We start from the raw sequence: 24,614 nt of genomic DNA, 5'->3' as shown, positions 1-24,614 counted from the left end.
ATAAATAAATCATTGGTCCTGAAAAATCCTATCGTGATCTCTGAAATCATATCTATGACCAAGGCCACATTTGCCAACTACTACCCTTCTTCTGTTTCTAATTTTCACATTCCAATCACCACTAATGATAAATGTACCTTGATTGTATGCTTATTCAATTTCAGACTGCAAAAGTGGGAAGAAATATCTAATTATTTCATCATCAACATTAGTTGCTGGTAAGTAAATCTTAACAGTAGCATTATTAACTGGGCTTTCTTGTAGGTATATAGCTAGTATCCTATGAATGACAACACTTCTTGACATATTCTTTTTTGATGATGAATAGGACATGGTCCTATTCCATTTATCATTCCAGGCAGTGTGGACAATATGAATATCTGATTCAAACTGATTCAATGTTGTTGACTTCTGTTTTTCCTAAATTCACACATTTCATATTCCAATTATTAATGAATGTTTACAGCAGTTTGTTCTCATTTTGAGTTTTGCCTTATCTGAAAATGAAGGCGTGGAAGATTTATTCCATTCAAGTAATTAAAATCCATCCTACTTTGAGGAGGCAGCTTGTCCCCAATCATATTTTGACTGCCGTTCAGCCTATGGGGCTTATGTCCTAGAACTGTTTCAGAGATCATGCTACTTTTGTTCACGAGATGTTCACTAGCCAGATTCTTGTGTTGATTTTGTTTTGCTTTGCTTGTGTCTTTGAAGACTATTAATAGACCCTACTTTCTTAGTACATTTTAGCTTGGAAGCTCCACTGAAACCTTTCCAACATGGGTGAACCAGTTTGTATTTGAAATACAGATGCTATTCTTTACATCATGGCAGTAACAGGCAAGTCACCACCTTGACAGACTGAGAAATGTTTCCAAGAATGGAATTGCAGATTTGACAAATGTATTAAGTGTAATCTAAATACATAGCTTTGAAAAAAAGAATTCCAGCTTTTATTGGGTACCCCTCATATGGAAAGTTGATAAATGCTTGCTGAATCCTTTAATAACTTTCCTCTGTAGAAAAATGGTATTTCTTTTTAAAAGTATCTAATATCACTACCTCAGGCCTGGTTGTCAGCATCATAAATATGCCCTCGATGTTTTTTTGAATAAAATGATGGCCACAAGTGTTACTCTTAAAAAGTAAATAAATAAATAAAAAGTGTTGTTAGGTGTTCACTGCCAGACACACACACAGATGCAATTCCACTTAATTGTCCATCGCTGGAATTTTTTAACTTCGGTCTATGGCAAGATGATAGGAAAAAAAAGTCATTAATTAGGTTGTTGTTATCCTTGAGAATTAAAGAATTCCATATAACTAACTTTTCTGATTGCATGCCTAATTTTTCAGGTTTCTATTAATTTTAAAATGGAACATTTTGCCAATCACATTTTGGATTTAAAAGAAGTTTTAGCTGAGACCCAATCTGCCCTCAGACCTATGTAATAATGACTTCTACATCTGCCCAAGAATGGATTTGTTTCTATGTGCTAGCCACAGTGAATCATATTTATCGATTATCAACATTATCAATCCAAATGATCAATTTTGGATGCTAGAAATCTTTGAAGCACATCTATGGCCCAGGTTTAGCAAGTACAGTATAGTTACAAGATTTGAGTTTCACAAAGCAGTTCACCTTAGTTTTACTTTTCTTTTTAAACTTATTATCCAATTTTTGTGTCACATCCTCATTTTTGAATTTTATTATAGTTTAGGGTTTTGTAAGTGATTATCCTATTCTCTTTTTAAATATAGGGTTTTCATAAATAAATACCGACACAAACGATATCCCTCTATTATCAGTGGACATGACAGTGCACATGACCAATCTCCAAGCTCTGCGCCATCCCGCCAATTCTGACCCTTCGTGACCTTACAGGACAGGCGAGCTAGAACTGCCCCCGTGGGTTTCCAAGGCTGCAACTCTTTATTGGAGTGCAAAGCCTCATTTTCTCCCTTGGAGCGGCTGAGCACTTTAAACTTCTGACCTTGTTGTTTGCATCCAACCCATAATCTACTATGCCTCCAGCACTCCCCACTTGATACACAGCAATCTCATTTAATTGTGATTTCCTTGTATCACCTAATTCATAAAACATCAGGCAGTCTCTAGTACTTTGCTTCCCACTTTTTGTTTACTGGCCTTTTTCTCATGAGAATAGGGTATAGCTGATACAAGATTTTTAAAAAGTAGGGAAAAAAAACAGTAAAGAACTGAGATATAGAAAATAGATTAGCCCTTTCTAAGCTTTAGTCATTTTTCACCTTTGTTATGCCAGTTATACCTCTCAAAGCTGCACGGCCCACTGACTTGAAGTATATCCTTGCAGTATTCTGTGTGTGTGCTTGCAGCCTTTCCTCGTCTGTCGCATTTTAAAGGTCAGTTCCAGGTCTACTTTATGGATAGTGCTGCTGTGGAGTGTCTTCTGGTCAACTCAGAGTCAGAGGGATCATGTACATATCCATGCCTTCTTTAACCAAATGACAATTAATACATAGTCTTGGGCTTGAGAAATATAATAAGAATGCTTGAGTCTCTGTGCGTCTCTTTGTCTGCTTATCCGTTGTTGCAGAACATATTTTTCGAACTCTATTTTAATTGTTTAAATTTGCTGCCAGCGTGAAAATCGAAAGATTAGAACACTATATAAAGTGTTAAATGTGTTTTGAGAGACAGGTTTAGTTTAACCATTAGTAAAATCCATGAGATAAATTATAAAGTTCATGAAATTTATCTATTCCCAAACACAGGGGCTTTATTATTCTTTTTTTCTGACTGTATTTATCCTCTGGAATTCTGAGTTATCTGTTAAACATCACTGCCACATATTTTTTAGAAATTGTTGATATAAAATATGCTCTGTGGGTGATATGAAAATGAAGATGTGGTTTCCAAAGAACATATTTTTTAAAATGATAAATTACGTATATTCAAAGTTTGAAAAAATAATTTCGTTTTCCTTATATAAAAAACATCTACCCCGAAACTTGTAGATACCATTAGATATTTTAACATCTCTAAGACATAACTACTATAGAAAATAGAGATATTTTGTACTAGATTCCTCTTTTATACTATGCAATAAGCATATGATTCTAAGCATTGGGCAAATTTTCTGTAGGTCTTTGTAATTTATTTTGCCTATTTTAATTTATTTCAATTAGGATGTTTTGTTTTCTTTATATAATTTTATTTTATTTCCCTCATACATGTTTTTTTTGTTTTCTCCTTCCTTTTCTGTTTCCTGTTGGACTTCCATCTATTTGTTGATTGAATTACTAATCAAAATCTTTTACTCTCCTGGTTGTATATATCCACACCGTTGAAAGAGTCTTGTGGTCCCTGCCTTTGGGCTTGGCATGTGACTTTCATTTACTAATGAGCTGTTAGTCTGATGGACGCAGCAGCCTAAAATGTATTGGTATAGTTGAGCACTACATGCCGATTTAAGTCTATGTAGTAGATTTCTGTTGGATTTCTGTTACTCTAGTGACACTATCTATAGAACTGCTGCATTTTTAAGCCTGAATTTGAATTATTTGCTGATAATTTTCTTCCTTCGAAGACCTTGAATGGCCTTAAGTTTCTCAACGACTCTCTTAAAATAGTGGACACGTGTTTGTTTTAATCTCATCGAAGAAACAACACTCAGCTTATCTTCAGTAAGAAGCAAGTCTTTTATCTGTATGTACCATGAGGAAGATTCAGTGCACATAAATCATTTGGCTATTTGCCAAAGGCTCTATGCCTAATTAGCGTACTTAAATACGTGCAAGTAACATGAAAGGATGTATGGATTGTGATGAGTTGTACGAGCCCCCAATAAAATTATTTCAAAACAAGAGAAATAGTGCTGATACAACTCATTCTCAGAAATCATCTCATATGAAAAACCAGACTGGGCATGGGAAAGTGGCATCACTTGTTCATGGAATAAATATCTTTTACGATCCTAAAGTACTATGTGCTGTGGGGAATCAAAGAAGGGAGAATTTTGCTTTAACGAAAGGGCAGCCTATCAGGAAAGATTTGTTATGTTTACACACATAAATAATAAATGATAGAAAGTATAAAAAAGAGAAATAGATAAAGTGATACAAGAGTGTTGTTTGTTGTTGTTAGGTGTCTTCAAACTGTCAGAGAGAGCTGTGCATAAGCAAATGTGGTGAAGAAAGATGATGGTGGCCAGCTATCAAAAGATAAAGCGTCTGGGGTCTTAAAGGCTTGAAAGTAAGCAAGCAGCCATCCAGGACTGAAGCAACACAGCCCACATGGAAGAAGCACACCAGCCTGTGCAATCATGAGGTGTAGAAGGGACCAGGTATCAGGCATCAAAGAACAAAAAATCATGTCACTGTAAATGAGGGTGAGTACAGAGTGGAGACCCAAAGCCCAGGTGTAGGCAACTGGACATACCCTTATAGAAGGGTCGTGAGGAGGAGACGAGCCAGTCAGGGTGTAGGGTAGCAACGATAAAACATACAACTTTCTTCTAGTTCTTAAATGCTTCCTCCCCACTTCTCCCCACTATCATGATCGCAATTCAACCTTACAAATCTGGCTGGACCAGAGGGTGTACATTGGTGCAGGTGGGAACTGGGAACACAGGGAGTCTGCGATGGATGGCCTCTTCAGGACCAGTGGTGAGAGTGGCAATGCCTGGAGGGTGGAGGGAGGGTGGGGTAGAAAGGGGGAACAGATTTCAAGGATCTACATATAACCCCCTCCCTGGGGAATGGACAAGAGAAAAGTGGGTGAAGGGAGACATCGGACAGTGTAAGATGTGACAAAATAATTTATAAATTATCAAGGGTTTGTGAGGGAGGGAAGTCATGGAGGAAGGGGAAAATGAAGAGCTGATACAAAGGGCTCAAGTAGAAATCAAATGTTTTGAAAATGATGATGGAAACAAACGTGTTTGACACAATAGATGTATGTATGGCGATTAAAACATAGAAGAGAAAGCTCCAAAGTTGGAGTTGAAGCTATGATGAGGGATCACCTTTCAGCCAATCAATAGACAATTGATGGGCCAAAAGGGTGAACAATAACATTCCCTGGGAAGGTAAACCTAGCTAGAAAAGTAGGTTGACATTTACCCATGAGCAAAGTTCACAGGGAAAAAAAGGACAGGAGAGGGAGATGACAACAGGGAACCCAGGGAAGAAGTAGGAAGGGTGCTGGTATATTGAGGGGATTGCAACTAATGTCATGAAAAAAACTGTGTATAAATAATTAAATATGAAATTAATGTGCTCTATAAACATTTACCTAAATCACAATAAAACATTCAAAAAGAAAAAAATTGATCCATATAAATACACCTCTTCAAATCAAAAACTTTAATAAAAAAAAATGTGAAATTTTCACATCAAAGCAAATTGAAACTTTGAACAAGAGCAAGGAGGCCAGCATGGAGTGGCATGCAGGCAAGCCGGATAGTGGTAGGAGAACAAGTTCACTGAGAGAGAACCTCCGGGCCTTGAAAGCATAGTAAGTCATGTCAATGCTATTCTAAATAAAAGATTACATTTAAATACAAACTCTATTCCAAATACAAGATTACAACAGAGATTTAAACAACAATTAATGACCTCATTGTTTTGATTGCTTTGAAATTTAATGAAAAATAGGTAATGGGGTGTGTGCAGTCGAAGAGGGGAAGCAGAGGTGCCCTTTTGGGGGCCTGGTAGACGGAAAACAGAGGCAGTTCAGTCCTGAGTGTGGGATGCTGAAGGTAGTACAGTATAGTCTATGGTGTTGGCAGTGTAGAAGTCAAAGTTTTGCATATCTTTTGAAAGAGTATGCAACAGTGCTTCTTAATGAATAGATTGTAGGGTGTAAGAGCTGATGTGCCTGTTGTTAATAAAAATATGCATATAAAACTAATAGCATACATTTGTAATTCCATTGCTTTATATCAAAATCATTTGTTTCCTTGAAGATATTTTTTCTTTCCATTTAAGGTATATTAACTATTGTGTGTGCCCTCAAGTTTATTTTGTCTCATGATGATTGCCTTAGGCTGGGTTCTATTCAGAAGCAAGATTAGTCACACACACACACAGAGAGAGAGAGAGAGAGAGAGAGATCCTAAACAAATGGATCATACAGTTAGTTGTACACATGGGCAAGTTCTAAGTCTATGGGTCAAATGTCAGGCTGGAGGTTCCTACTGACTCAAGTAGCTGCAGGGGCTAATGAACACAACAATGGCAGGTCTGAAGAGAGGCTTCTGGTGGCAGAGGAAAATGAATCCAAGGTCCCAGGTGAGAAGCAGGCAAACAATACGTACGTCAGAGTGCGAGCGCAAGTCCAAAGAATCACAGGTCACATAAGAAGCCAGAGGTGGAATCCAGACCCAGAAAAAGGCAAACATGCTTTTCCACAATGTCCATTCATAATGGAAGCAGGCCTCACCCGCAAAAAAACTTATGTTCAGTTAACTGACTGCTGATAAGTGACTAGTATGTAGATCTCATCCTGGGGGATCTCTGTGGCAAAGCACTGAGAATCATGGCCCAGTCAAGTTCACATAAATGTTCTGACTATCACAGTAACCCTATGGAGTAGCTTTCTGGGTATTAAATCCACCCCCACTCCCCCCACAAGCCCCCACCCTACATCGCCCATGGAGCAACCGGCTCAGCTTAAAAACCTGTCCTTTACGTAAGCACTTAACCATTGTGGCGCCAAAGCTCCCAGATTAAACACTATGGTTATAAAATCATGTTAAATAAAACAATCAAAAATGCTGACTGTTAATGTTACTTTAAAATTATTTTACAGGAGGACAGAAACACAACAACACGAATATATCACAGCAGCCATAAAGTATATTTCCTTCACAGGTGACCTACAACCCGGCACAGGAGGCCTGGGGGAGAGAGCAGTTAAGAATTTGACCACTAACCCAAAGGGTGGCAGTCGGAACCTACCCAGAGGTTCAAACCTACCTAGCGGCAGGCTGTGGGACCTCTGAAGACATGCTGGGTGAACTGCCTCTGAGAGTTCACGGGCCGGAACACCCTGCGCAGCAGCGTTCTAGCACATGCTGCACACATGGTTCACCAGGAATCAGAATTGACTGCACAGCACTGTTCTCTGTGTAGGCTAGCACAGTTCCACAGTCTCTGGCAAATAATGCTTACTTTTAGATGATAAGATAGACCTTACCAGTAGATAACCTTCAGCTGATAGCAAGAAAGCCTTTGGGCTGACAGAATTTACAATTCAAAGCACTAATGATTGCCAAGCATACACTAAAGCCAAACCTTACACAACCTCACTGTCACTGAGTCCATGTGCACTTGTTACGACCTTACAGGACAGGGTAGAACTGCTCTTGTGAGTTTCTGAGACCCACTCCACACTAGGGCTCCTCATAAAAAGCCAAAATTGGGCTGGGAGTGGAGTGCGTGACACACACAGATGATACCAATATAAAATCAATTTTAATTAAAACTTGATGTGTGAAACTGCCAAATAGTTTGTGTGGGTTCTGAATTTTAAAAAGGCTTTTAGAACTTTTGAAAAAAAAAAATTAACAAATTGAAGTCTAAATGCTCTTCATTCCTGGAAAATGCAATGGAACTTGGAAAGTATAAGTTCCACATGTCTATATACAGGTCAGGGTCATTTCCCCATAAAATTCATCCTATCCATTAACACAGATCGATGCGTAATATGAAAAAATATAATGTACATTTTTTACTCATTGAAAATAAGAATGTCTTAGAAGGGGCATCTGAAAACACTACAAATTACTACCTGAAGTGGTAAAATAAAGCTGATCAAATAAGGTCAAACTGTAATTTCATGTATGTAATAAGATGTTAGTTTATTGCAGACCATCCAATTTTTTTTTTTTTGCCAAGTACCAAGGATTCAGACAGACATACAAGTTAAGGAAAAGTGTATGATAAAATATATTAACTATTGTGACAGGCATAAACACTTCTCTGAAGAACTTTGGGAGAAGAATCTAAATGATCGGGGAGAGCAATCTTCACTGAACAGTGACGCATTACTTCACTAACTAACCCACAGATGAAATGATGTGCCTAAGTGCACAATTGAAAGAAATAGGACCTGTAGTTTTTCTTATTCTTATATTACCCTAAGTTAAAAGGTTACCATATAAATTTTATTCCAGAAGTTTTAGAAAAGGACAATGTAGTGACAAATTTTGTTTATCGTCCATAAAAAGTGATATAATCAGACTTTAAAAAAAGGAAAATGAGAGTAAAATCTATAGTAAATCTAGGTGGACTAGTGACAACCATAGTAACTCTCATTCATTGATTTCACTACAGAGTAGTGAAATCTACAGAGTAAAAGACAAGAATCTACCATCAACTCTGACTCTCCCATATACACTCACTAACTAGCCCAAGAGTTCATGACGGGCGTTTTTATCTTTAAAAGTAGTCTGCTAATAAAAAAACACAGACCTGGGAATAGATTTGGAGCTTGCACTAAATCCTAGCTCCAATTTAAGAACAATCGGTTCTTACATCATACCCTGGCTCCATACTTGCCCACAGGAAGGGAACACAGAAGATCCAGATGCTATAGTGAATTGTGGTGAGGAAATTACATGGTGCCTGGCTATCAGATAGATTAGTGTCTGGGGTCTTACAGGCTTGTTTCCAAACAAGCAGCTATCTAAGTGAGACTTCATGTAAATTCACATGGAAGAAGCACACCAAAATCTGTGGCCCAGGGATTGTAAATCATATAACCCAAAACCGAAGGAGGCAATAGCATCAGAGTTTAAGTTGTGAGTGATTACAGCAAAAGTTTGTGAGGTCTATACAGGAAGTAATTCTCCGGTGATTTCCCTCTATCCATAATGGAAGAATGGGCATAAATTGGTTACCAAACAGGGAGGATTGGAGAGATGACTATTAGAGTTCAAACTGATAAACCTGAGTATTGGAGAGATGACTATTGGAGATCAAAATGATAAATGGTTAAATAAAACCTTGTCACTTTACACATTGGACCCGATCTGGTTTTCAACACTTTCTATGTTTGTTTGTTTTCTTTTCATACCAGCGTTTGTCTTTGATGTATTTTGTCACTGTGGATGGCCCTCTTGAAGTTTCATTATATGTTCTTCTGTTAGCAAGTAGAATAAGGGTTCCTGGGGTTACAGGGAGTGGGGGAGCTGATATTAAGGAGTTGAAGAAGGAAGAGAATGTTTGAATCTGATTGTGGTAGCAATTGCACAATACTGCTTCATGTAATTAAACTATGGAATGATATGATATGATATCTGTATTAGTGCCCAATAAAATGGTTTAAAAAAAAGAAGAATTTCAAAAGGTCACTGGGGAAAGATATACCGAGCTACACCATAACAAGAATCACAAACAGCATAGTAATGCAAATAACATTTTGTGTTTTTTGTATAGACACATGTTCTGTTTTTTTCAGTTGACTATAAAATAATAATAATAATAAAATAATCTGCTAATAGGCATAAAAGGGAAAATAAAATTGGAGCATTTATTTTCAATTTCTTATAAAGTAATAGAGTCTTTGAACAACAATGGCCAGCATCAAATGTGAGAAACAAACAGATGTCATATAACTCCAAATGAAAGAATACAACACCAGATAGAGACCTGATAGAAACCTGATTCTGATCAAGTGTCTACAGCAAAAGCATTCCAAGAAACTGGGAGAACTGAGGAGCGTGTTACACTACTCTATGGGGGTGGCATCATAAAAACAAGACTGTCACAAAATCCACAGTACAAATGACAAGATTTCTTCAACACTCATTTGTTCAAGGAGAAAAAAAGAAAACTACATCAAACAATTCTAAATTTTGTACTTATTAAGGAATATTGGCTCTTATTCAAAACAAGTAAATTTAAAATAATATGATGCTTTCAAGACAATTAGAAATTGCAATGCTGTGTAATAATCACCAGTGGGATCACAGAATTGTTGTTAATTAATAAGTGTATGCTGAAACAGTAATTACATTTAAAACTTCTGTGTTGAAGTTTTTAACTTCTATGCAGTTCTGTGTATGGATGACACTAGATGATATAATTTGCATCAAAATAGTTTTGTGAGGGTTAAGGGGTGTACATGAATCACTAATTGCTAGAGGAGGGATAGTGGGGTTTATTGTTTCAGTTGTACATCTTTCAATATATTAAATTTTTTTCATAATAATAACTGAAAATCAATTTTAAACTACTATAATGAACTCTATTCAATTCATATTAGTAATTCTCAAAAGCTGTTTAGATTTTTAAAATGTATACATATTATGTGAAATTTTAAAAAGAACAAGAATTGCAACTTTTGAATAAGCACATTCCTTTTGTTATATATTAAGTAGTTCTCTGTCATTAATTTAAATGACACTCTCAAGTATTTTATTTGATATCTGGCAGAATAATTTAATTAAAAGACTGTATCAAAAGCCCATAGAAATATCTCTTCAAGTGAATGATGGGGGGAGTGTGGAGTGGAGACCCAAGGCCACTGGAGATCCCCTTGCAGAGGAATCTCAGGGAGGAGACGAGCCAGCCAGGGTGCAATGTAGCAACGATGAAAAATACAACTTTCCTCTAGTTCCTAAATGTTTCCTCCCCGCTCCCACTATCATGACACGAACTCTACCTTGCAAGTCTGGCTAGACCAGAGGATGTACACTGGTACAGATAGGAACTGGTAACAGGGAATCCAGGGCGGATGAGCCCTACAGGACCAGTGGTGTGAGTGGCGATACTGGGAGGGTAGAGGGAGAGTGGGTAGGAAAGAGAGAACCGATTACAAGGAACTACATGTGACCTCCTCCCTGGGGGACGGACAACCGAAAAGTGGGTGAAGGGAGACATCGGACAGGGCAAGATATGACAAAATAACAATTTATAAATTATCAAGGGCTCATGAAGGAGGGGGGAGCGGGGATGGAGGGGAAAATTGAGGGCTTAATGCCAGGGGCTTAAGTGGAGAAAAAATGTTTTGAGAATGATGAGGGCAATAAATGTACAAATGCGCTTTACACAATTGATGTATGTATGGATTATGATAAGAGTTGTATGAGGCCCTAATAAAATGATTAAAAAAAAGAGAAAGAAATATCTTTCTCTGCAATAGCTGCACATTTAAGGAGACTTAATTTTTTTCTAAATACTTATTTTTCCGACTCATTGCCATCAAATCAATTCTAAATCACAGCAACTCCACAAGACAAAATAAAATTGCTCTTCAAAATTTCCAGGACTAAATCTGTGTGGGAGCAGGCAGCCTTATCTTTCTCCTGGCTGACAGATTTGAACTGCCAGCACTGCTGTTAGCATCTCAACACTTAAGCCACTGTGTCAACAGGGATGCTATAATAATTAATAATAATAAAACATCTCACTGCCATCAAGTCCAACTGATAAGTGATCCTATAGGACAGGGAAGAACTGACTGCCTCTTGGAATCTCTGAGACTGTAACTGTCTGTGGGAGTAGAAAGCCTGTCTTTCTCCCCAGGAGCCGCTGATGGTTTTGAACGGCTGACCTTGCAGATCTCAGCCCAAGGGCTTAGCACTTAGCAACAACCACATGGAACATGGCTGAGCTAAGCCAACAGGGCTCCCTTCCTGCTCAATACGCATAGTAAAGAAAATATAAGCCATCCCGGGTTTACATACTTGTGGTTTACAGAGTACTCCTCCTTTTGGGAGTCTGTTAAAGGAGACTGCATTATCGGCAGGTCTGTGGAAAGCATACAGGACCAGAGCTATGGCACTGTGCCAAAGTCCTAAAGCAAATCTGACCTCACTTTCAAACAATTAGAGCCACTTTTATAACAAATTCTTCTTCACAATCACCTTCGCTTGCTGCACTTACAGTTTTTAAATCATTAAAAAGATCTTGAGCTCTTTGCTGCATTGCAATAAGACTATGTAGTAACAAGACACACATTCTGACTGCCCTATGTATCCTTAAAGCCACAGATAGAAAAACAGCTTGCTTATAACCCAACTCCTGCCTGTACGACAGCATTCTCAAACGAGGCAGAGCTACATTTAACTACATATACACACCAAAATTTCAACTTCTAGGATATATGTATGTCTAATAAAAATAGCACCTTCTGGGAGTCTAGGTAGGAGAAAAATAAATAAATAAATCTCCAGTTTGCAGAAGGCTATGGATGACATTAAAAGCCCAAACTCCATTTCCCCATATGCATTAAGCTTCCAGATAATTCCTTCTGACCATAGACCAGGGATGTGGATAGCATCAAACAGTGTATTGTAAAGCAGATTGCTGTAGCTATAGTTAGGTTAAAAATTTTACACTTTGACAGTTCTGATCCATAGCAATCTTAAACACAGCAGAACGACACACCCAGTGCATTATAGGTAAAGAAAACATAATACACAATTCAAGGATCAACCGTTTCTAGCAGGTATTGGTGGATTAATAAAATATTTGCTGCTGAAAAACAATAAAAAAACTGCTATAAAAATGTTACACCTTATCATTTGATCTCTTTCGATCCATTTTAAATTTATTCCAGTTTTTAATTTCTGCCTTCTTTTTAAGATTATTGTTTTATTTTGTCATGGCTATTTGTTGTTCTTGTTGTTTTGTATTATTTTTGTAGACATGAAATACAGGATAGGTAAATCTATAAAGACAGTAACTGGAATAATAGCTCCTGGAGGCATGGCAAAGAATATTGAAAGTACCATGGACTGCCAAAGGGAAAACCAAATCTGTCTTGGAAGAAATACAGTCAGTTTTCCTTAGAGGCAAGGATGGTGAGACATCATCTTACATAGTTCAGACATGTTGTCAGGAGAGACCAATCCCTGGAGAAGGACATCACCCTTGGGAAAGTAAAGGGACAGTGAAATGGAGGAAGACCCTTAAGGAGATGGATTGACACAGTGGCTGCAACAATATGTTTAAGCATCAGCACAACTGAGGGTGTCATAGGACAGGGTTTCCCTTCCATTGTACAGAGCGCTGCTATGAATGGAAGCAACTCAATGGCAGTTAGCAACAACCACGTGGAGCATGGCTGGGGACATGGCAGATGGATAAGTGTGGAGTACAAGAAAAAAGAAGATGCTTTAAGATTTGCTGTAGTAAGGATTGCACAGTTCTCCTTTATATGACTGAACCATTGCATTGTATGATGTGAATTATGTCAATAACAATAACTATAACAGTATCATATATACACATAATAATGGTAAAATTGTTTCAAAATATTTCAAGTGCTATTTTCAAATTATTCTATCCATTCTATAATGCTAATTAATCATAAAATATGTATACTGCTGCTAATTTATCTGACCAACAGAACTTGGATTTGAATCTAAGACAGAATTGTCAAATATATGGGATGCACAATCCAAACTTTGTTGGTGATAAAAGTACCAAGACTTTACAGAACATACTGCCTAAACATTGAGTTCTAATTTGTACTTTTCAAGTTGGAATAAAATGAAAAAAGAAACATAAAACTTTTAACATTTCACCTCAAATATTTCACAACCTACAACTTCACTATTAAATACATATAAGAAATAGTGTATGTATATATAGAGATATAGATATAAACAGAAATAATATTTAGACTATGAATGATGTTGATGTTGGAGGGTACCATTACCCTCAAGTGAATTTCAACTGATAGCGAAATTACAGGGCAGAGTTGCACTACTTCTCTGAGTTTCCTAGGCTGTAAGTCTGTATGGAAGGAGAATGCCTCATCTTTGAAACAACTGGTGGATTCAAACTGCTAACCTCAAGGTAGCCAATACATAACCCACTATGCCACCAAGGCTTCTTATGTGAAAATGAATGTTAATATGTTAAATTTTTAAAGGACAGTTTAAAATAATTTTTTGTTGTTAGGTGCCATCGAGTTAGTTCCAGCCCATAGCAACCCTGGGTACAACAGAATGAAACAGTGCTTTGTTCGGCACCATCAGCACAATCATTGCTTTGTCTGCAGTCACTGATGCAGCTACTGTGTCAATCCATATCCTTGAGGGTCATACTCTTTGTCTCTGGCCTTCTGTTTTTTCGCTGATGTCCTCTTCCAGGGTCTGGTCCCTCCTGATAACATTTACAAAAGACATGAGACACAGTCTCATCATCCTTGCTTCCAAGGAGCAATCTGCTGTACTTTCCTCCAAAACAGTACTCCTCTAGCAGTACATGGTATAATCGATATTCTCTGCCTATAGTACAATTTAAATGCACCATTAAAATTTTTTTCTTTACTTGTATCAAGCATATTTGACCACTGAAAAATACTTTGACTTGGATCAGTACACTTTAATCCTTAAGATTATATCTTTGTTTCTTAACATTTCAAAGTAGGCATTTTGCTGCAAATTTTCCCAAAGTCATTACATCATTGATTAGAGAAGAGCAAAGAAGAACCATGCATTTGAATGATGACGCTTATGAAGAATATTGAAAGTAACACAGCCAGCTAAAAGAACATACAAATCTGACTCAGAAGTACAGCCAGAATGCTCCTTAGAAGCAAGGATGGCAAGACTTCAACTTATGTTCTTTGGGCATGTTAATAGGAGAGCCCAGTCCCTGGAAAATGACGTCATGCTTGGTAATGGAGAGGAACAACAAAAAAGAAGGCCTTCAACAGGATGGATGGACCCAGTGGCTGCAACAAACGGCTCCAACACAAGAACGATTGTGAGGCCGGTGCAGGACCGGGTGAAGTTTCATTCTGCAGTCGGGACAGACATGATGGCACCTCTGGCGGATGCTTCCATGAGCATTCCTTATGTATCCAAGTAAAATAAAATCCTTGAAAAAATTCAGCATTTTCATTTATTGTGATGTTGCTTATTGATCGCGTTGTGAGGATTTCTTGTTTCGTTATGTGGAGATGGAATCCACACTAACATGTGTGTCCTTTGATCCTTTATCAGTAAGTGCATCAAGTTCTCTTCACTTTCAGCAAGCCAAGTTCTAGCACCTGCACATCACAGGTTGTAAGTGTTCCCAAAATCCTGCGGCTATATTTCTCTTTATATAGTCCAGCTTCTTGAGTTATTTTCTCAGCATACAGATTGACTATGTATGGTGAACGGATACAACCCTGACCCACATTTTTCAATAGATGAATCAATGAAGTGGGAACAGCCCAGGAGAAGAAATCACACTAACCTGATTATTTTTCAAAGCAGGTCACATAGGAAGAGAGATTAACTTTCTGAATGTCTCCTGAGGATTTATGAATAACTAATCTTCTAGATGGTGTTTCTCTAAATGGAGGTCAAAGATGTATTGGATGAGTCCCTGTGCTTGGAGAGTAAAGCAGCAGAGACCTAATTAGCGCTATGCAGGGTCAGTGCTTCTAAGTAGCAGTCACAAAGCCTCTCCAATGTTTACACGCACACTCCCAAAGTATGAAAGAGATTTTCACTGCAGTTTGTGACTTGTATGTCCCAGCAAAGACATAGGAATAAAACAGTGGGCTTTTAGTCATAGCAATCACAGAGAAAAAGTGTTAATGTGCTGCTCAGATTAGACTTTTTACTATTGAAAATCTTATCTGAAGCTCAATATTGGTAATATTTTAAGTCTCAATTAAATTGAATGTGTCTATTTTGATTCATCTTTAAATAGACGTGCACATACTCCTATTTATCGTAAGCCATGATAATGTACCAGAGTCTCATAGTTTAAAGTGGAAAAGCAAATGAAAATCAAATGTGCTGCCATCAAGACGATTCAGACTCACAGAGACCTGATAGGACCTAGGAAAGCTGCCACTTTGAGCTTCCAAAAGCAAATCTAAAATGCTTCTGTTCTTAAATTTCTTATTTGTCAGAGAGAAAACAAGTACCAATTTGACCAAGAGTACTTAGGGATACACCCACTCCCATATACACGCCTTCATCGACTCAGAGACACCATGGAAAAACCATATCCACACACATACACGTCCATTTGTCTCTCTCCCTTTCTTCCTCTCTCTAGATGTATATATATTAAGGTGGCCAGATGTCCCGCTTTTGGTTGGACAGTCCTGATTTTTAACAATTTTTCCCACATCCCGCAGCATTTTTAAAAAGTCCCAATTTTTGAAAAGAATGCATGACAAGCTAAGGTATACGGTTTTCGGCAGCCATGTGGCTATTTCGCCAGGATATGAGTTTTATCAATGGTGTCCCGCTTTTGTCCCGCTTTACCAATGTTAAAATCTGGTCACGGTAATATATATGCATATGTTGATAAACAAGAATAACAACAGAAAATGTTCTTAGCAAATAACCAACCAGTGTGTTTAAATTTGTTAAGTTTGAGAAGTCCTTTAATAAGTAATTATTTTTAATTCAACCACTAATTAGCACTTTAAAAGAAATCGATTCTAGCCGAAGTACTAAAAGTGATTTTCCAAAACCTGGAGAAAGAAATAGAATATTTAAAAGATATAGAACAGGCTTGATGAATATATAATTTTTTTAATTAGAAAAAATACACTAAGGTAGGTAAATTATGATGATGTATCTAGAAGTCAGATACACTTTGAATGAGTTTATTTTTCTTTTCAATATTTTTCTTTTAATTGAAATTTTTAACATAAGAAACCTGATGACACACACACACAACATACAGATTCTTAGCTCTAGTTGAGGGTTTTTTTTTTTTCGACATAAAAACAAAAATTAGAATGACAGTTCTAAAAATGAAGATCGAATTTTACATTCTGCTTTCAGGCCTTTGTGCATTTTTCCTCAGCCCTGATAGCTCCTCAGTCACTAAGGGTGACTCTTCCCCACATTAAGGGTGCACTTGGCTATTCAGATCCCCTTCAGAAGCCATTTCTCCATTCGCAGTGTTTCTCTATAGTCATTCATCACTGTCTGTGAATTCCTCATTTACCCATACTTCCACTCTACTTAATTGAAAGCTTCAGAAATGCAAGAGATCTGTTTTATGTGTGGTTTTAATTTAAGAACCAGGTGTCTACTGGGCACTGAAAAAACATTTTGTTGATGATTGAGTGACTAAGTAAATTGCAAGTAACAACTGAGGGCTAGCTAGGATAGTCTGTCACCATTTTAACTTGAAAATTTCGGTAAAAATGTTCATCAAGCATTAAAAAATTTAATAATGAAGTAGAAATAATAAAAAATATACTGATAACATTGTTGAGTAAGTATGAAGCAATTTTCTAGACAGACTATGCTGTTGTGTGCCATTGTGCTGACATTAATTGGTAACAACCTTCGAGGTTGCGTAGAACTGCACCATAGTGTCTCCTCTTCAGTATTCACTCTGAGAGCAAACGGCGCCACAGGTGAGTTAGACACCAAGCGCTCAAATATTGTGCCACTAGACATACTCTAGGGATTTTGTTGTTGTTTCTGAAGGAATTGGGATAAAATTTACTATACAGTTTAGATCCAGTAAAAGACTATATCAAGGATGGGGAAGCTTTTTTTTGTTTTTTTGCCAAAGGTCATTTGTATACTTATTGCATCCTTCACAGCCATACAAAATTATCAACTTAAGCATTTGGTCAAATGTTTATTTAATGTTGAATTAACTCACCCTAGGGTGATGGCTGGAACTTCCCTTTGGTGAGGCCTGTGATGTTCGTTGGTATTGATGATGTCAGGAGTCTTATATGGCCTGCGGCCAGACGTCTCCTACCCCAGGGCTGTATCTTCCTTCCTGCTGACAATGATCACCTGAGATATTTTCACCAATCAAGTGTGTAGGTAATGTCTGGTACAGAAAGACCATGACAAACTATTAGTCTAATGATTGCAAATCATGCTAGCTTGAGAAAATAAGAAATAAACAAAAAAATAGTCTTAGTAATCCAATCAACCATGCATGCTATTACAGCATCTAGTATTCCATGAGATCATTCAAAACCAATTAAAATGCAATCAAATCATAGGAGATAATAGGAAAAACAAATTTCCTGTCATTGTGAGATGGATGAGACAATAATAATAATTTAATTAACACTGTTTTGACAGAACAATTAAAAGGCACAATCTCACATTTGTGTAACGCTAGTTAGATTCTAATTCCCTGGTTTCCCACTCTCTTAATTTTACAGTGTGCGATTTTTTTCAGCAGGTTTGACTTTCAATAATTTTGGGAAATTGGATTAGACAAAGAATGTTTACCAGATTTCAAAAACTTCTTCCAAACTAAAATATTATCAAAAACTCAATATTCACAATTGTGATTTGGCATTTACTCGAGAATGAATAAAGCTTACCAGATTTTAAAAATAAAAGTTCAAATGATATTTATCCAACACTATGAGATTAATCTGCAAATAACATTTCATGTGCTTTTCAGTCCCCATTCAATCAAACACTAGCTATTTCAGTGCTGGCTACCCGGTGGTCTGTCTTCATAAGGGGGGTATCCTCCTCTGAGTCCTCACAGCAAGTCTCCTTTCCAGGGTACAGACTACAAATTGATATAGGTGAATTACAGGTGTAACTGATGCCAATTTTTGAATTGTGAGACCATCTCTTCTATCACAAGACTAAAAGGCACAAGGTTGTTAAGAACTGAAAAGACACACAATTGAGTCCCGGGCAGAGTGTCTTCTCATTTCTTATAATTAAGTCTGAGATAAGAACAGGTTGGTTGTTCTCTTTCTTTACTTTACCCTTTCATAACCAAAGTTTCTGCTTTGATCGTGTGTGTGTGTGTGTGTGTGTGTGTGTTATGTGTGTGTCGGTTTTATTGACAGCAAATGTTTTCAATAATGAAAAGGGCACTGAAATATTTTTTTACTTGAAATGGATTTTGATAAAAGATGTGGGACACATACATTCCAGGTAAATTCTGGTAGTAGGATTGTTGGGACGAAGTCTATTTCTGCAAGTTCGTGCAGTTATATCGGTGCCAGATGGTAATAAAAACTGCAACTGGGACAGCAGTTTCCCAAGTGGCTTGAAAGGCTGAATATACCGTTGGGCAATATCTATCCCATGAATCACAGAAGGGCTATTCCAGTGACTTCAGTTAATCCCTAGTTGGCTTTTCACGGTTTCTAAAAAGCTTGCTTGACATGTATGCCATAGAGCTCAATTGTTTAAAGTGTACAATTGAATGGTTTTAAAGTATATTTTAAAACTATTCAGCCACCAGTCATCAAATTGAAGAACACTCTCATCGCCTCAAAAGGGCACATGGCCCTCCTCCAAAGGAAGAATGGAAAAAAGAAGGGGAGAAGAGAGGAATTCACATTAGAGAGGGAAAACATGGCTTAAACCAATCAAATATGTTGAAAGGAAAAAATCCTGTAACATTTAACATGTACTTCGTTTAACTTTATTCTAGATAATGCTATCTTTCCCTCCTTTAAACTGACAGATTATAAATTCTCCATTCACTGATTAGTAAGTCAGAGAACGGGAAAACACACGTAGAAAATGACCTGGTCAATCCAGAGTCTTCCTCTAAAGGAGCACAGAGACTTATCATTCCGCATGTCATGGAACTCATGTTTAACTGAAAACGGTTGGAGTCATTCCACGTTGCCTAGACATATGTAGAAGTAATGCAGGTATTTTCCTTTAATTGTTTAGATAATTAATCTAAATTACCTTCTAAGGATGCACTGCAGGTCGGTCTAGTCCTCCCTTCTCCACTGCTAACACCATTTCCTTGGGTTTATGCTAACTTGGCAAAGGATTTGAACAGACCACCAAACCTTTTTTTTAAATTTGTATGACAGCAAATAAGTGCCACATTCAATGTAAAAAAAAAGTTAACAGATTCTGAGAGAACCAACTACCATTAAAATCTTGGACTAACAATTCACGAATAGATCTGTATAGCTCTACAGTCATCTGAAATAAATTGCTTTATTACTTTAAAGAAATAGATTTCATGATCAGAGATCATCTAACCTGTCCCTAAATTTCCTATTATAGTTTTAAAACAAAAATTTCAAATGGAGCCCTTTATATCCTTGGCTGTGAAATACAATTTTCCTCTGATTCAGAAGAGGTTCTGCAAAGAGGAATATATTGCTGATATCAAATGAACCTTGGTAGAAAGCACAGGCTTCCAGAAATATGGTACCCTGGGTTTCATGGAGTATGAAAATGAATACGACTGTATTGTAGTTGTTAGGTGCTATCCAGTTGGTTCCAACCCAAACGACCCTCTGCACAACTAACAGAACACTGCCTGGTCCTGCACCACCCTCATCATTGTTGACGCCTGAGCCCACCCTTGCAGCCACTGTGTCAATTCATCACTGGGGGGTCTTCCACTATTTTCGCTATTCCTCCACTTTACAAGGATATCCTTCTTCTCCACGGACAGATTTGTTCTACATTATGTCCAAGGTATATAAGATGTAGTCTTGCCATCCTTGCTTCTGAGGAACATTCTGGCCTTACTTCTTCCAAGACAGACCAGCTTGTCCTTTTAGCAATCCAATGTACGTTCACATTCTTCTCCAATACCACAATTCAAATGCATCGATTCTCCTCCAGTCTTCCTTATTTGATGTCCAAATTTCACAAGCATATATTGAAAAGACCATGGCTTAGGTCAGATGTCAACATCCTTGCTGTTCAATATTCTGGAGGTCTTGTGCAGCAGATTTACCCAATGCAATACATCTTTTCATCCAACCGATTCCTCCATGAGCAGTGATATAGATCCAACGTAGGCAATACCCTTGATAACTTTAATATTTTCTCTATTTTTATGATGTTGGACCTATTGGTCCAATTCTGATGACTTGAATCGTCTTTACATTGAGCTGTAATCCACATTAAGGCTGCGATACTTGATTTTCACCAAGTGCTTGAAATCCTCTTCTCTTTCAGCAATAAAAGTTATGTCATCTATATCTTAGGTTATTAATAAGCCTTCCTGCAATCCTAATCAGGACTATACAAAACTATAGTTAACACTGCAATTGTTAGGAATTCCAGAAACTTTAATTTAGCTCATGTGCAAACTATACATAGACCAAAAGGCATAGTTTAAAATCAGAAAACGTATGTGTCTGGATTGTATCCCTTCACCATCTTATTTAATCAGTAAGCTGAAAAAATAATCGAAGAAGCTGGAACATAGGAAGAAGAATGGAGGTCAGGGTGGAAGGAAGGTTCATTAACAACTCCTATTATAAGGAGAAGACACACTCTTGCTTCCCAGAAGAAAAGAGAACTTGAAGCACTCATTTTTGAAGAGCAAAGCCTTCAATATGGGTTACACCTCAACATAAAAAAACAAAAATCATCTCAAATTAACCTTTAAACACCATCATGAAAAATGGTGAAAAGATTGGAGTTGCCAAAGATTATAGTTTACTTGGGTTTACTTTTGCCCAAGAAGCAAAAGTAATGTAATTATAAGGAAGGATCAAGAAGCATGGATACATTTAATCACAATGTTGACAACGAATATTGAAAGCATTATACATGGTCAAAAATACAAACAAATCTCTCTTGGATGATGTAGAGCCATTGATGCTCCTTAGAAGCAAGAATTGAGACTTAGCCCCATCTATTTTTAATGTATTATCAGAAAAGACCAGTCTCTGAAGAAGGCAGCATGCTTGGTAAACTAGAAAGTCAAGAAAACCCTCGAAGAAATGAATTGGCCCAGTGGTTGAAACAATGAGCACATTTTGGTGATGTGATTATTAATTGTAAGGGTGTAAAAATAGTTTAAAACAAAAAAAGGTGAACTTAATCTAAATTCTAAGTTGTTATAAACCCACTGCCACTGAGTCTATTTTGGTTCACAGATCCCTTGGATTTCCAAAACTATACATATTTATGAAACCAGATAGCCTCATCTTTCTCCTACGGAGAAGCTGGTGGCTTTGAAACCTCAACCTTGTGTTTAGCGGTTCGATGCTTAACCCGCAGCACCACCAGGAGTCGTCAGAAAAAGCATCATTAAATTAGGCCCCTGTGCCCTTCTTCCCCCGACCTCCCTCCAAAAAAAAAAAAAAGGAACACCTGCTATTGTAGATTCCGACAGAGTGGAAGTACCTCACAGGGTTTCTAAGGCTGAAATCTTTATGGAAGCAAACTGCTACATCTTTCTACTCTTATTAGCTGGTGGGTTTGAGTGATCAAATTTCTCTTAGCAGTCAACCGCATAACCACTGTACTACCAACAGCCATTATATCAGTGTTAGAAGAGGTATTAAATAATGGTAAAAACCATTCCAACATCCCAAGATTTCTAGTGCATGGTAACCTATTTACTTGATGTAACACTATTCCATAAAGCCATAAATGATCATTTCATATGGAAGAGTAGAAAGGGGCTGAGGAAACGAGATGGAAGCCATGACGAACCTCCTCTGGCTGCATAAAGGAGCAGAAGAATACAAGTCCACACCAGCCCAAGGTCTATCGTCAGAAGGCAAAGGCAGGCATGCCTCTACCCTCCATCTTTACTCAACTCTGACACCAGTCATACCTCCCATGACACTCTCCTTCTTGGCTGGGATTGACAATTCATTGTAATGGCCACAAAGAACTCACAGACAATGCTTACAAGTATGGGGGATTTATTATGGAAGCTAATAGGTCACAAAATATTAATGACAGAGTTCTTTTGTTCCTAGCACTTCTCAGCCATGCTGGCAGGCACGTCTGTTTGGTTCTTTGACTCTCCATCATGTAGTCGCTTGACCTCTGCTTCTGCCAGACAGCGTACGTGCAGCTCTGCCTCAGAGCCTCTAGGGCCCCGACCCCTGTTGCCTCTGCAGCCTCTGGAGCTACAATGAGGAATCTCGCACTTAACTGTACTGATGGGTCTTTATTCTTGATGGTTCCTGCTTCTGAGATAGCTTACTCTTATACCCAGTAGAATGACAAAACTAACCAATCCCAGACACCTTATTTACATGTAGCCATGCATTTGGTGGATGTTATAAAGATTAGAGATCTCATTCAATGTCACTGAGTTGATGCTGACTCATTGAGACCATGCACTGCCCCTGTGGTTTTGAGACTAAATTTTTACTGGAGAAGAAAGTCCTATCTATCTCCAAAGGAGTTTCAAATTACTGTCCTTGCAGTTATCAGCCCAACTGGTGAGCACTACACCACGAGACTTCTTTATTAAGGGTATGATAGCAAAGTCATATTAAAGCAATTTTACATCATCACAGGGGCCCTCATACATCACCTATGCATGCACTATAAAATCTCATTTTATAACTATAAAACAGCTGAGAGATATAATTTTACAATGTTATGAAAATGTTACAATGCCTTAAAACATTGAAGATATATTTGTGTGGTGATATATTGGTCAAACGTTGGACTTCAACTCACAATTCCAAACCACCAGTCGCTCAGCAGGAGAAAGACAGGACTTTCTACACCCGTATACTGTTAAAGTTTCGGAAATCCACAAGGGCAGCTCTACTGGGTCCAAGAGTATAGTCGCTATAAGCAGGCATCAACTCTAAGAAATGAGTTAGGTTTTTGGTTTTGATATTTTTGTCATCAAATGGTTGAAAAAAATACAGATTTGATAATATAGAACCTTAAATCATGACTCCACCATAGATATCTTTTTAGAAAAGAACAAAATTATAAACTTCTTATATAGTACACAAGTTCTTTTAGTGGTTAATAGCAATATGTGTGGGTTCTCAGGGGAATTTCTAAGCCACTGAAATGTTTAGCCTTTCAAGCTTCAGCATTTGTTTAAGCACTTTGGGAGGGCAAATTATCTTATCTTTCAAATCCTTCATTTATACCCGCCAAATGGAGATCTAAGACCCAGATCCTGTTGGGTTTTTTTTACCAATCAAAAGTATTGAATTGTTATTTAGAATAAGGGTCTGCTGGCTAGGATCCTATTAATAGGACACAAAATGATTGGTCAAGTAGTTACAAAGCTGCAGTCAACAATCCAATTTAAAAACATTTTCATTCAGGTAGCTTCTTTATAAAGAAAATGTCCCCCAAAAAACTGCAAAGTAACACAAACCTCATCACACTATAAGTGTGTGTGTGTGTATGTGTGTGTATATCAGTTACTCTCGCTATAAACACATTTTGTTTACATAACACCAATTTAAAATATTCAAATCCACTATAATAAATGTATTTTTAAACCTATGAATTGAAATAGGTCTATCTCCTTAAAAATATAATAATTGATTTATATAATATTGCTTGTCCATATATTTAAAAATTTTATCATAAGCAGTGCATAAATTGAAGGTATACTTTTTTGGGCTTTTTTTGAATCATTTTATTAGAGGCTCATACAACTCTTATCACAATCCATACACACATCAATCATGTAAACGCATTTGTACATTCATTGCCCTCATCATTCTCAAAACATTTCCTCTCCACTTAAGCCCCCCTCATTAGGTCCTCATTTTTCCCCTTCCTCCCCACTCCCCCCTCCCTTATGAGCCCTTGATAATTTATAAATTATTATTTTGTCATATCTTGCCCAGTCCAACGTCTGCCTTCACCCACTTTTCGGTTGTCCGTCCCCCGGGGAGGAGGTCACATATAGTTCCTTGTAATCGGTTCCCTCTTTCCCACCCACTCTCCCTTTACCCTCCCGATATCGCCACTCAAACCACTAGT

General features: G+C 37.5%; 1 protein-coding gene across 9 annotated transcripts in view; it reads right to left on the bottom strand.

Annotated features, from left to right (window-relative positions):
• GULP1 (GULP PTB domain containing engulfment adaptor 1) overlaps nt 1-24,614 on the bottom strand; it is a 210,103-nt gene that overhangs the window by 167,401 nt on the left and 18,088 nt on the right. For 8 of the 9 annotated variants that reach the window (XM_045295179.1, XM_045295183.1, XM_045295178.1 and 5 more), the window contains one exon: nt 17,587-17,763. The exons of the other annotated variant lie outside the window; for it this stretch is intronic. The gene's annotated coding sequence lies outside the window, so the exon portion shown is untranslated. The remainder of the gene's footprint in view (nt 1-17,586; nt 17,764-24,614) is intronic. 9 annotated transcript variants of the gene reach the window in all.

The sequence above is a fragment of the Echinops telfairi genome, unplaced genomic scaffold (genome assembly GCF_000313985.2).
Source record: "Echinops telfairi isolate 266 unplaced genomic scaffold, ASM31398v2 ScPeMD7_3;HRSCAF=10, whole genome shotgun sequence".
Classification (NCBI taxonomy): Eukaryota; Metazoa; Chordata; class Mammalia; order Afrosoricida; family Tenrecidae; genus Echinops; species Echinops telfairi.
This window is presented reverse-complemented; position numbering and strand designations above follow the sequence as displayed.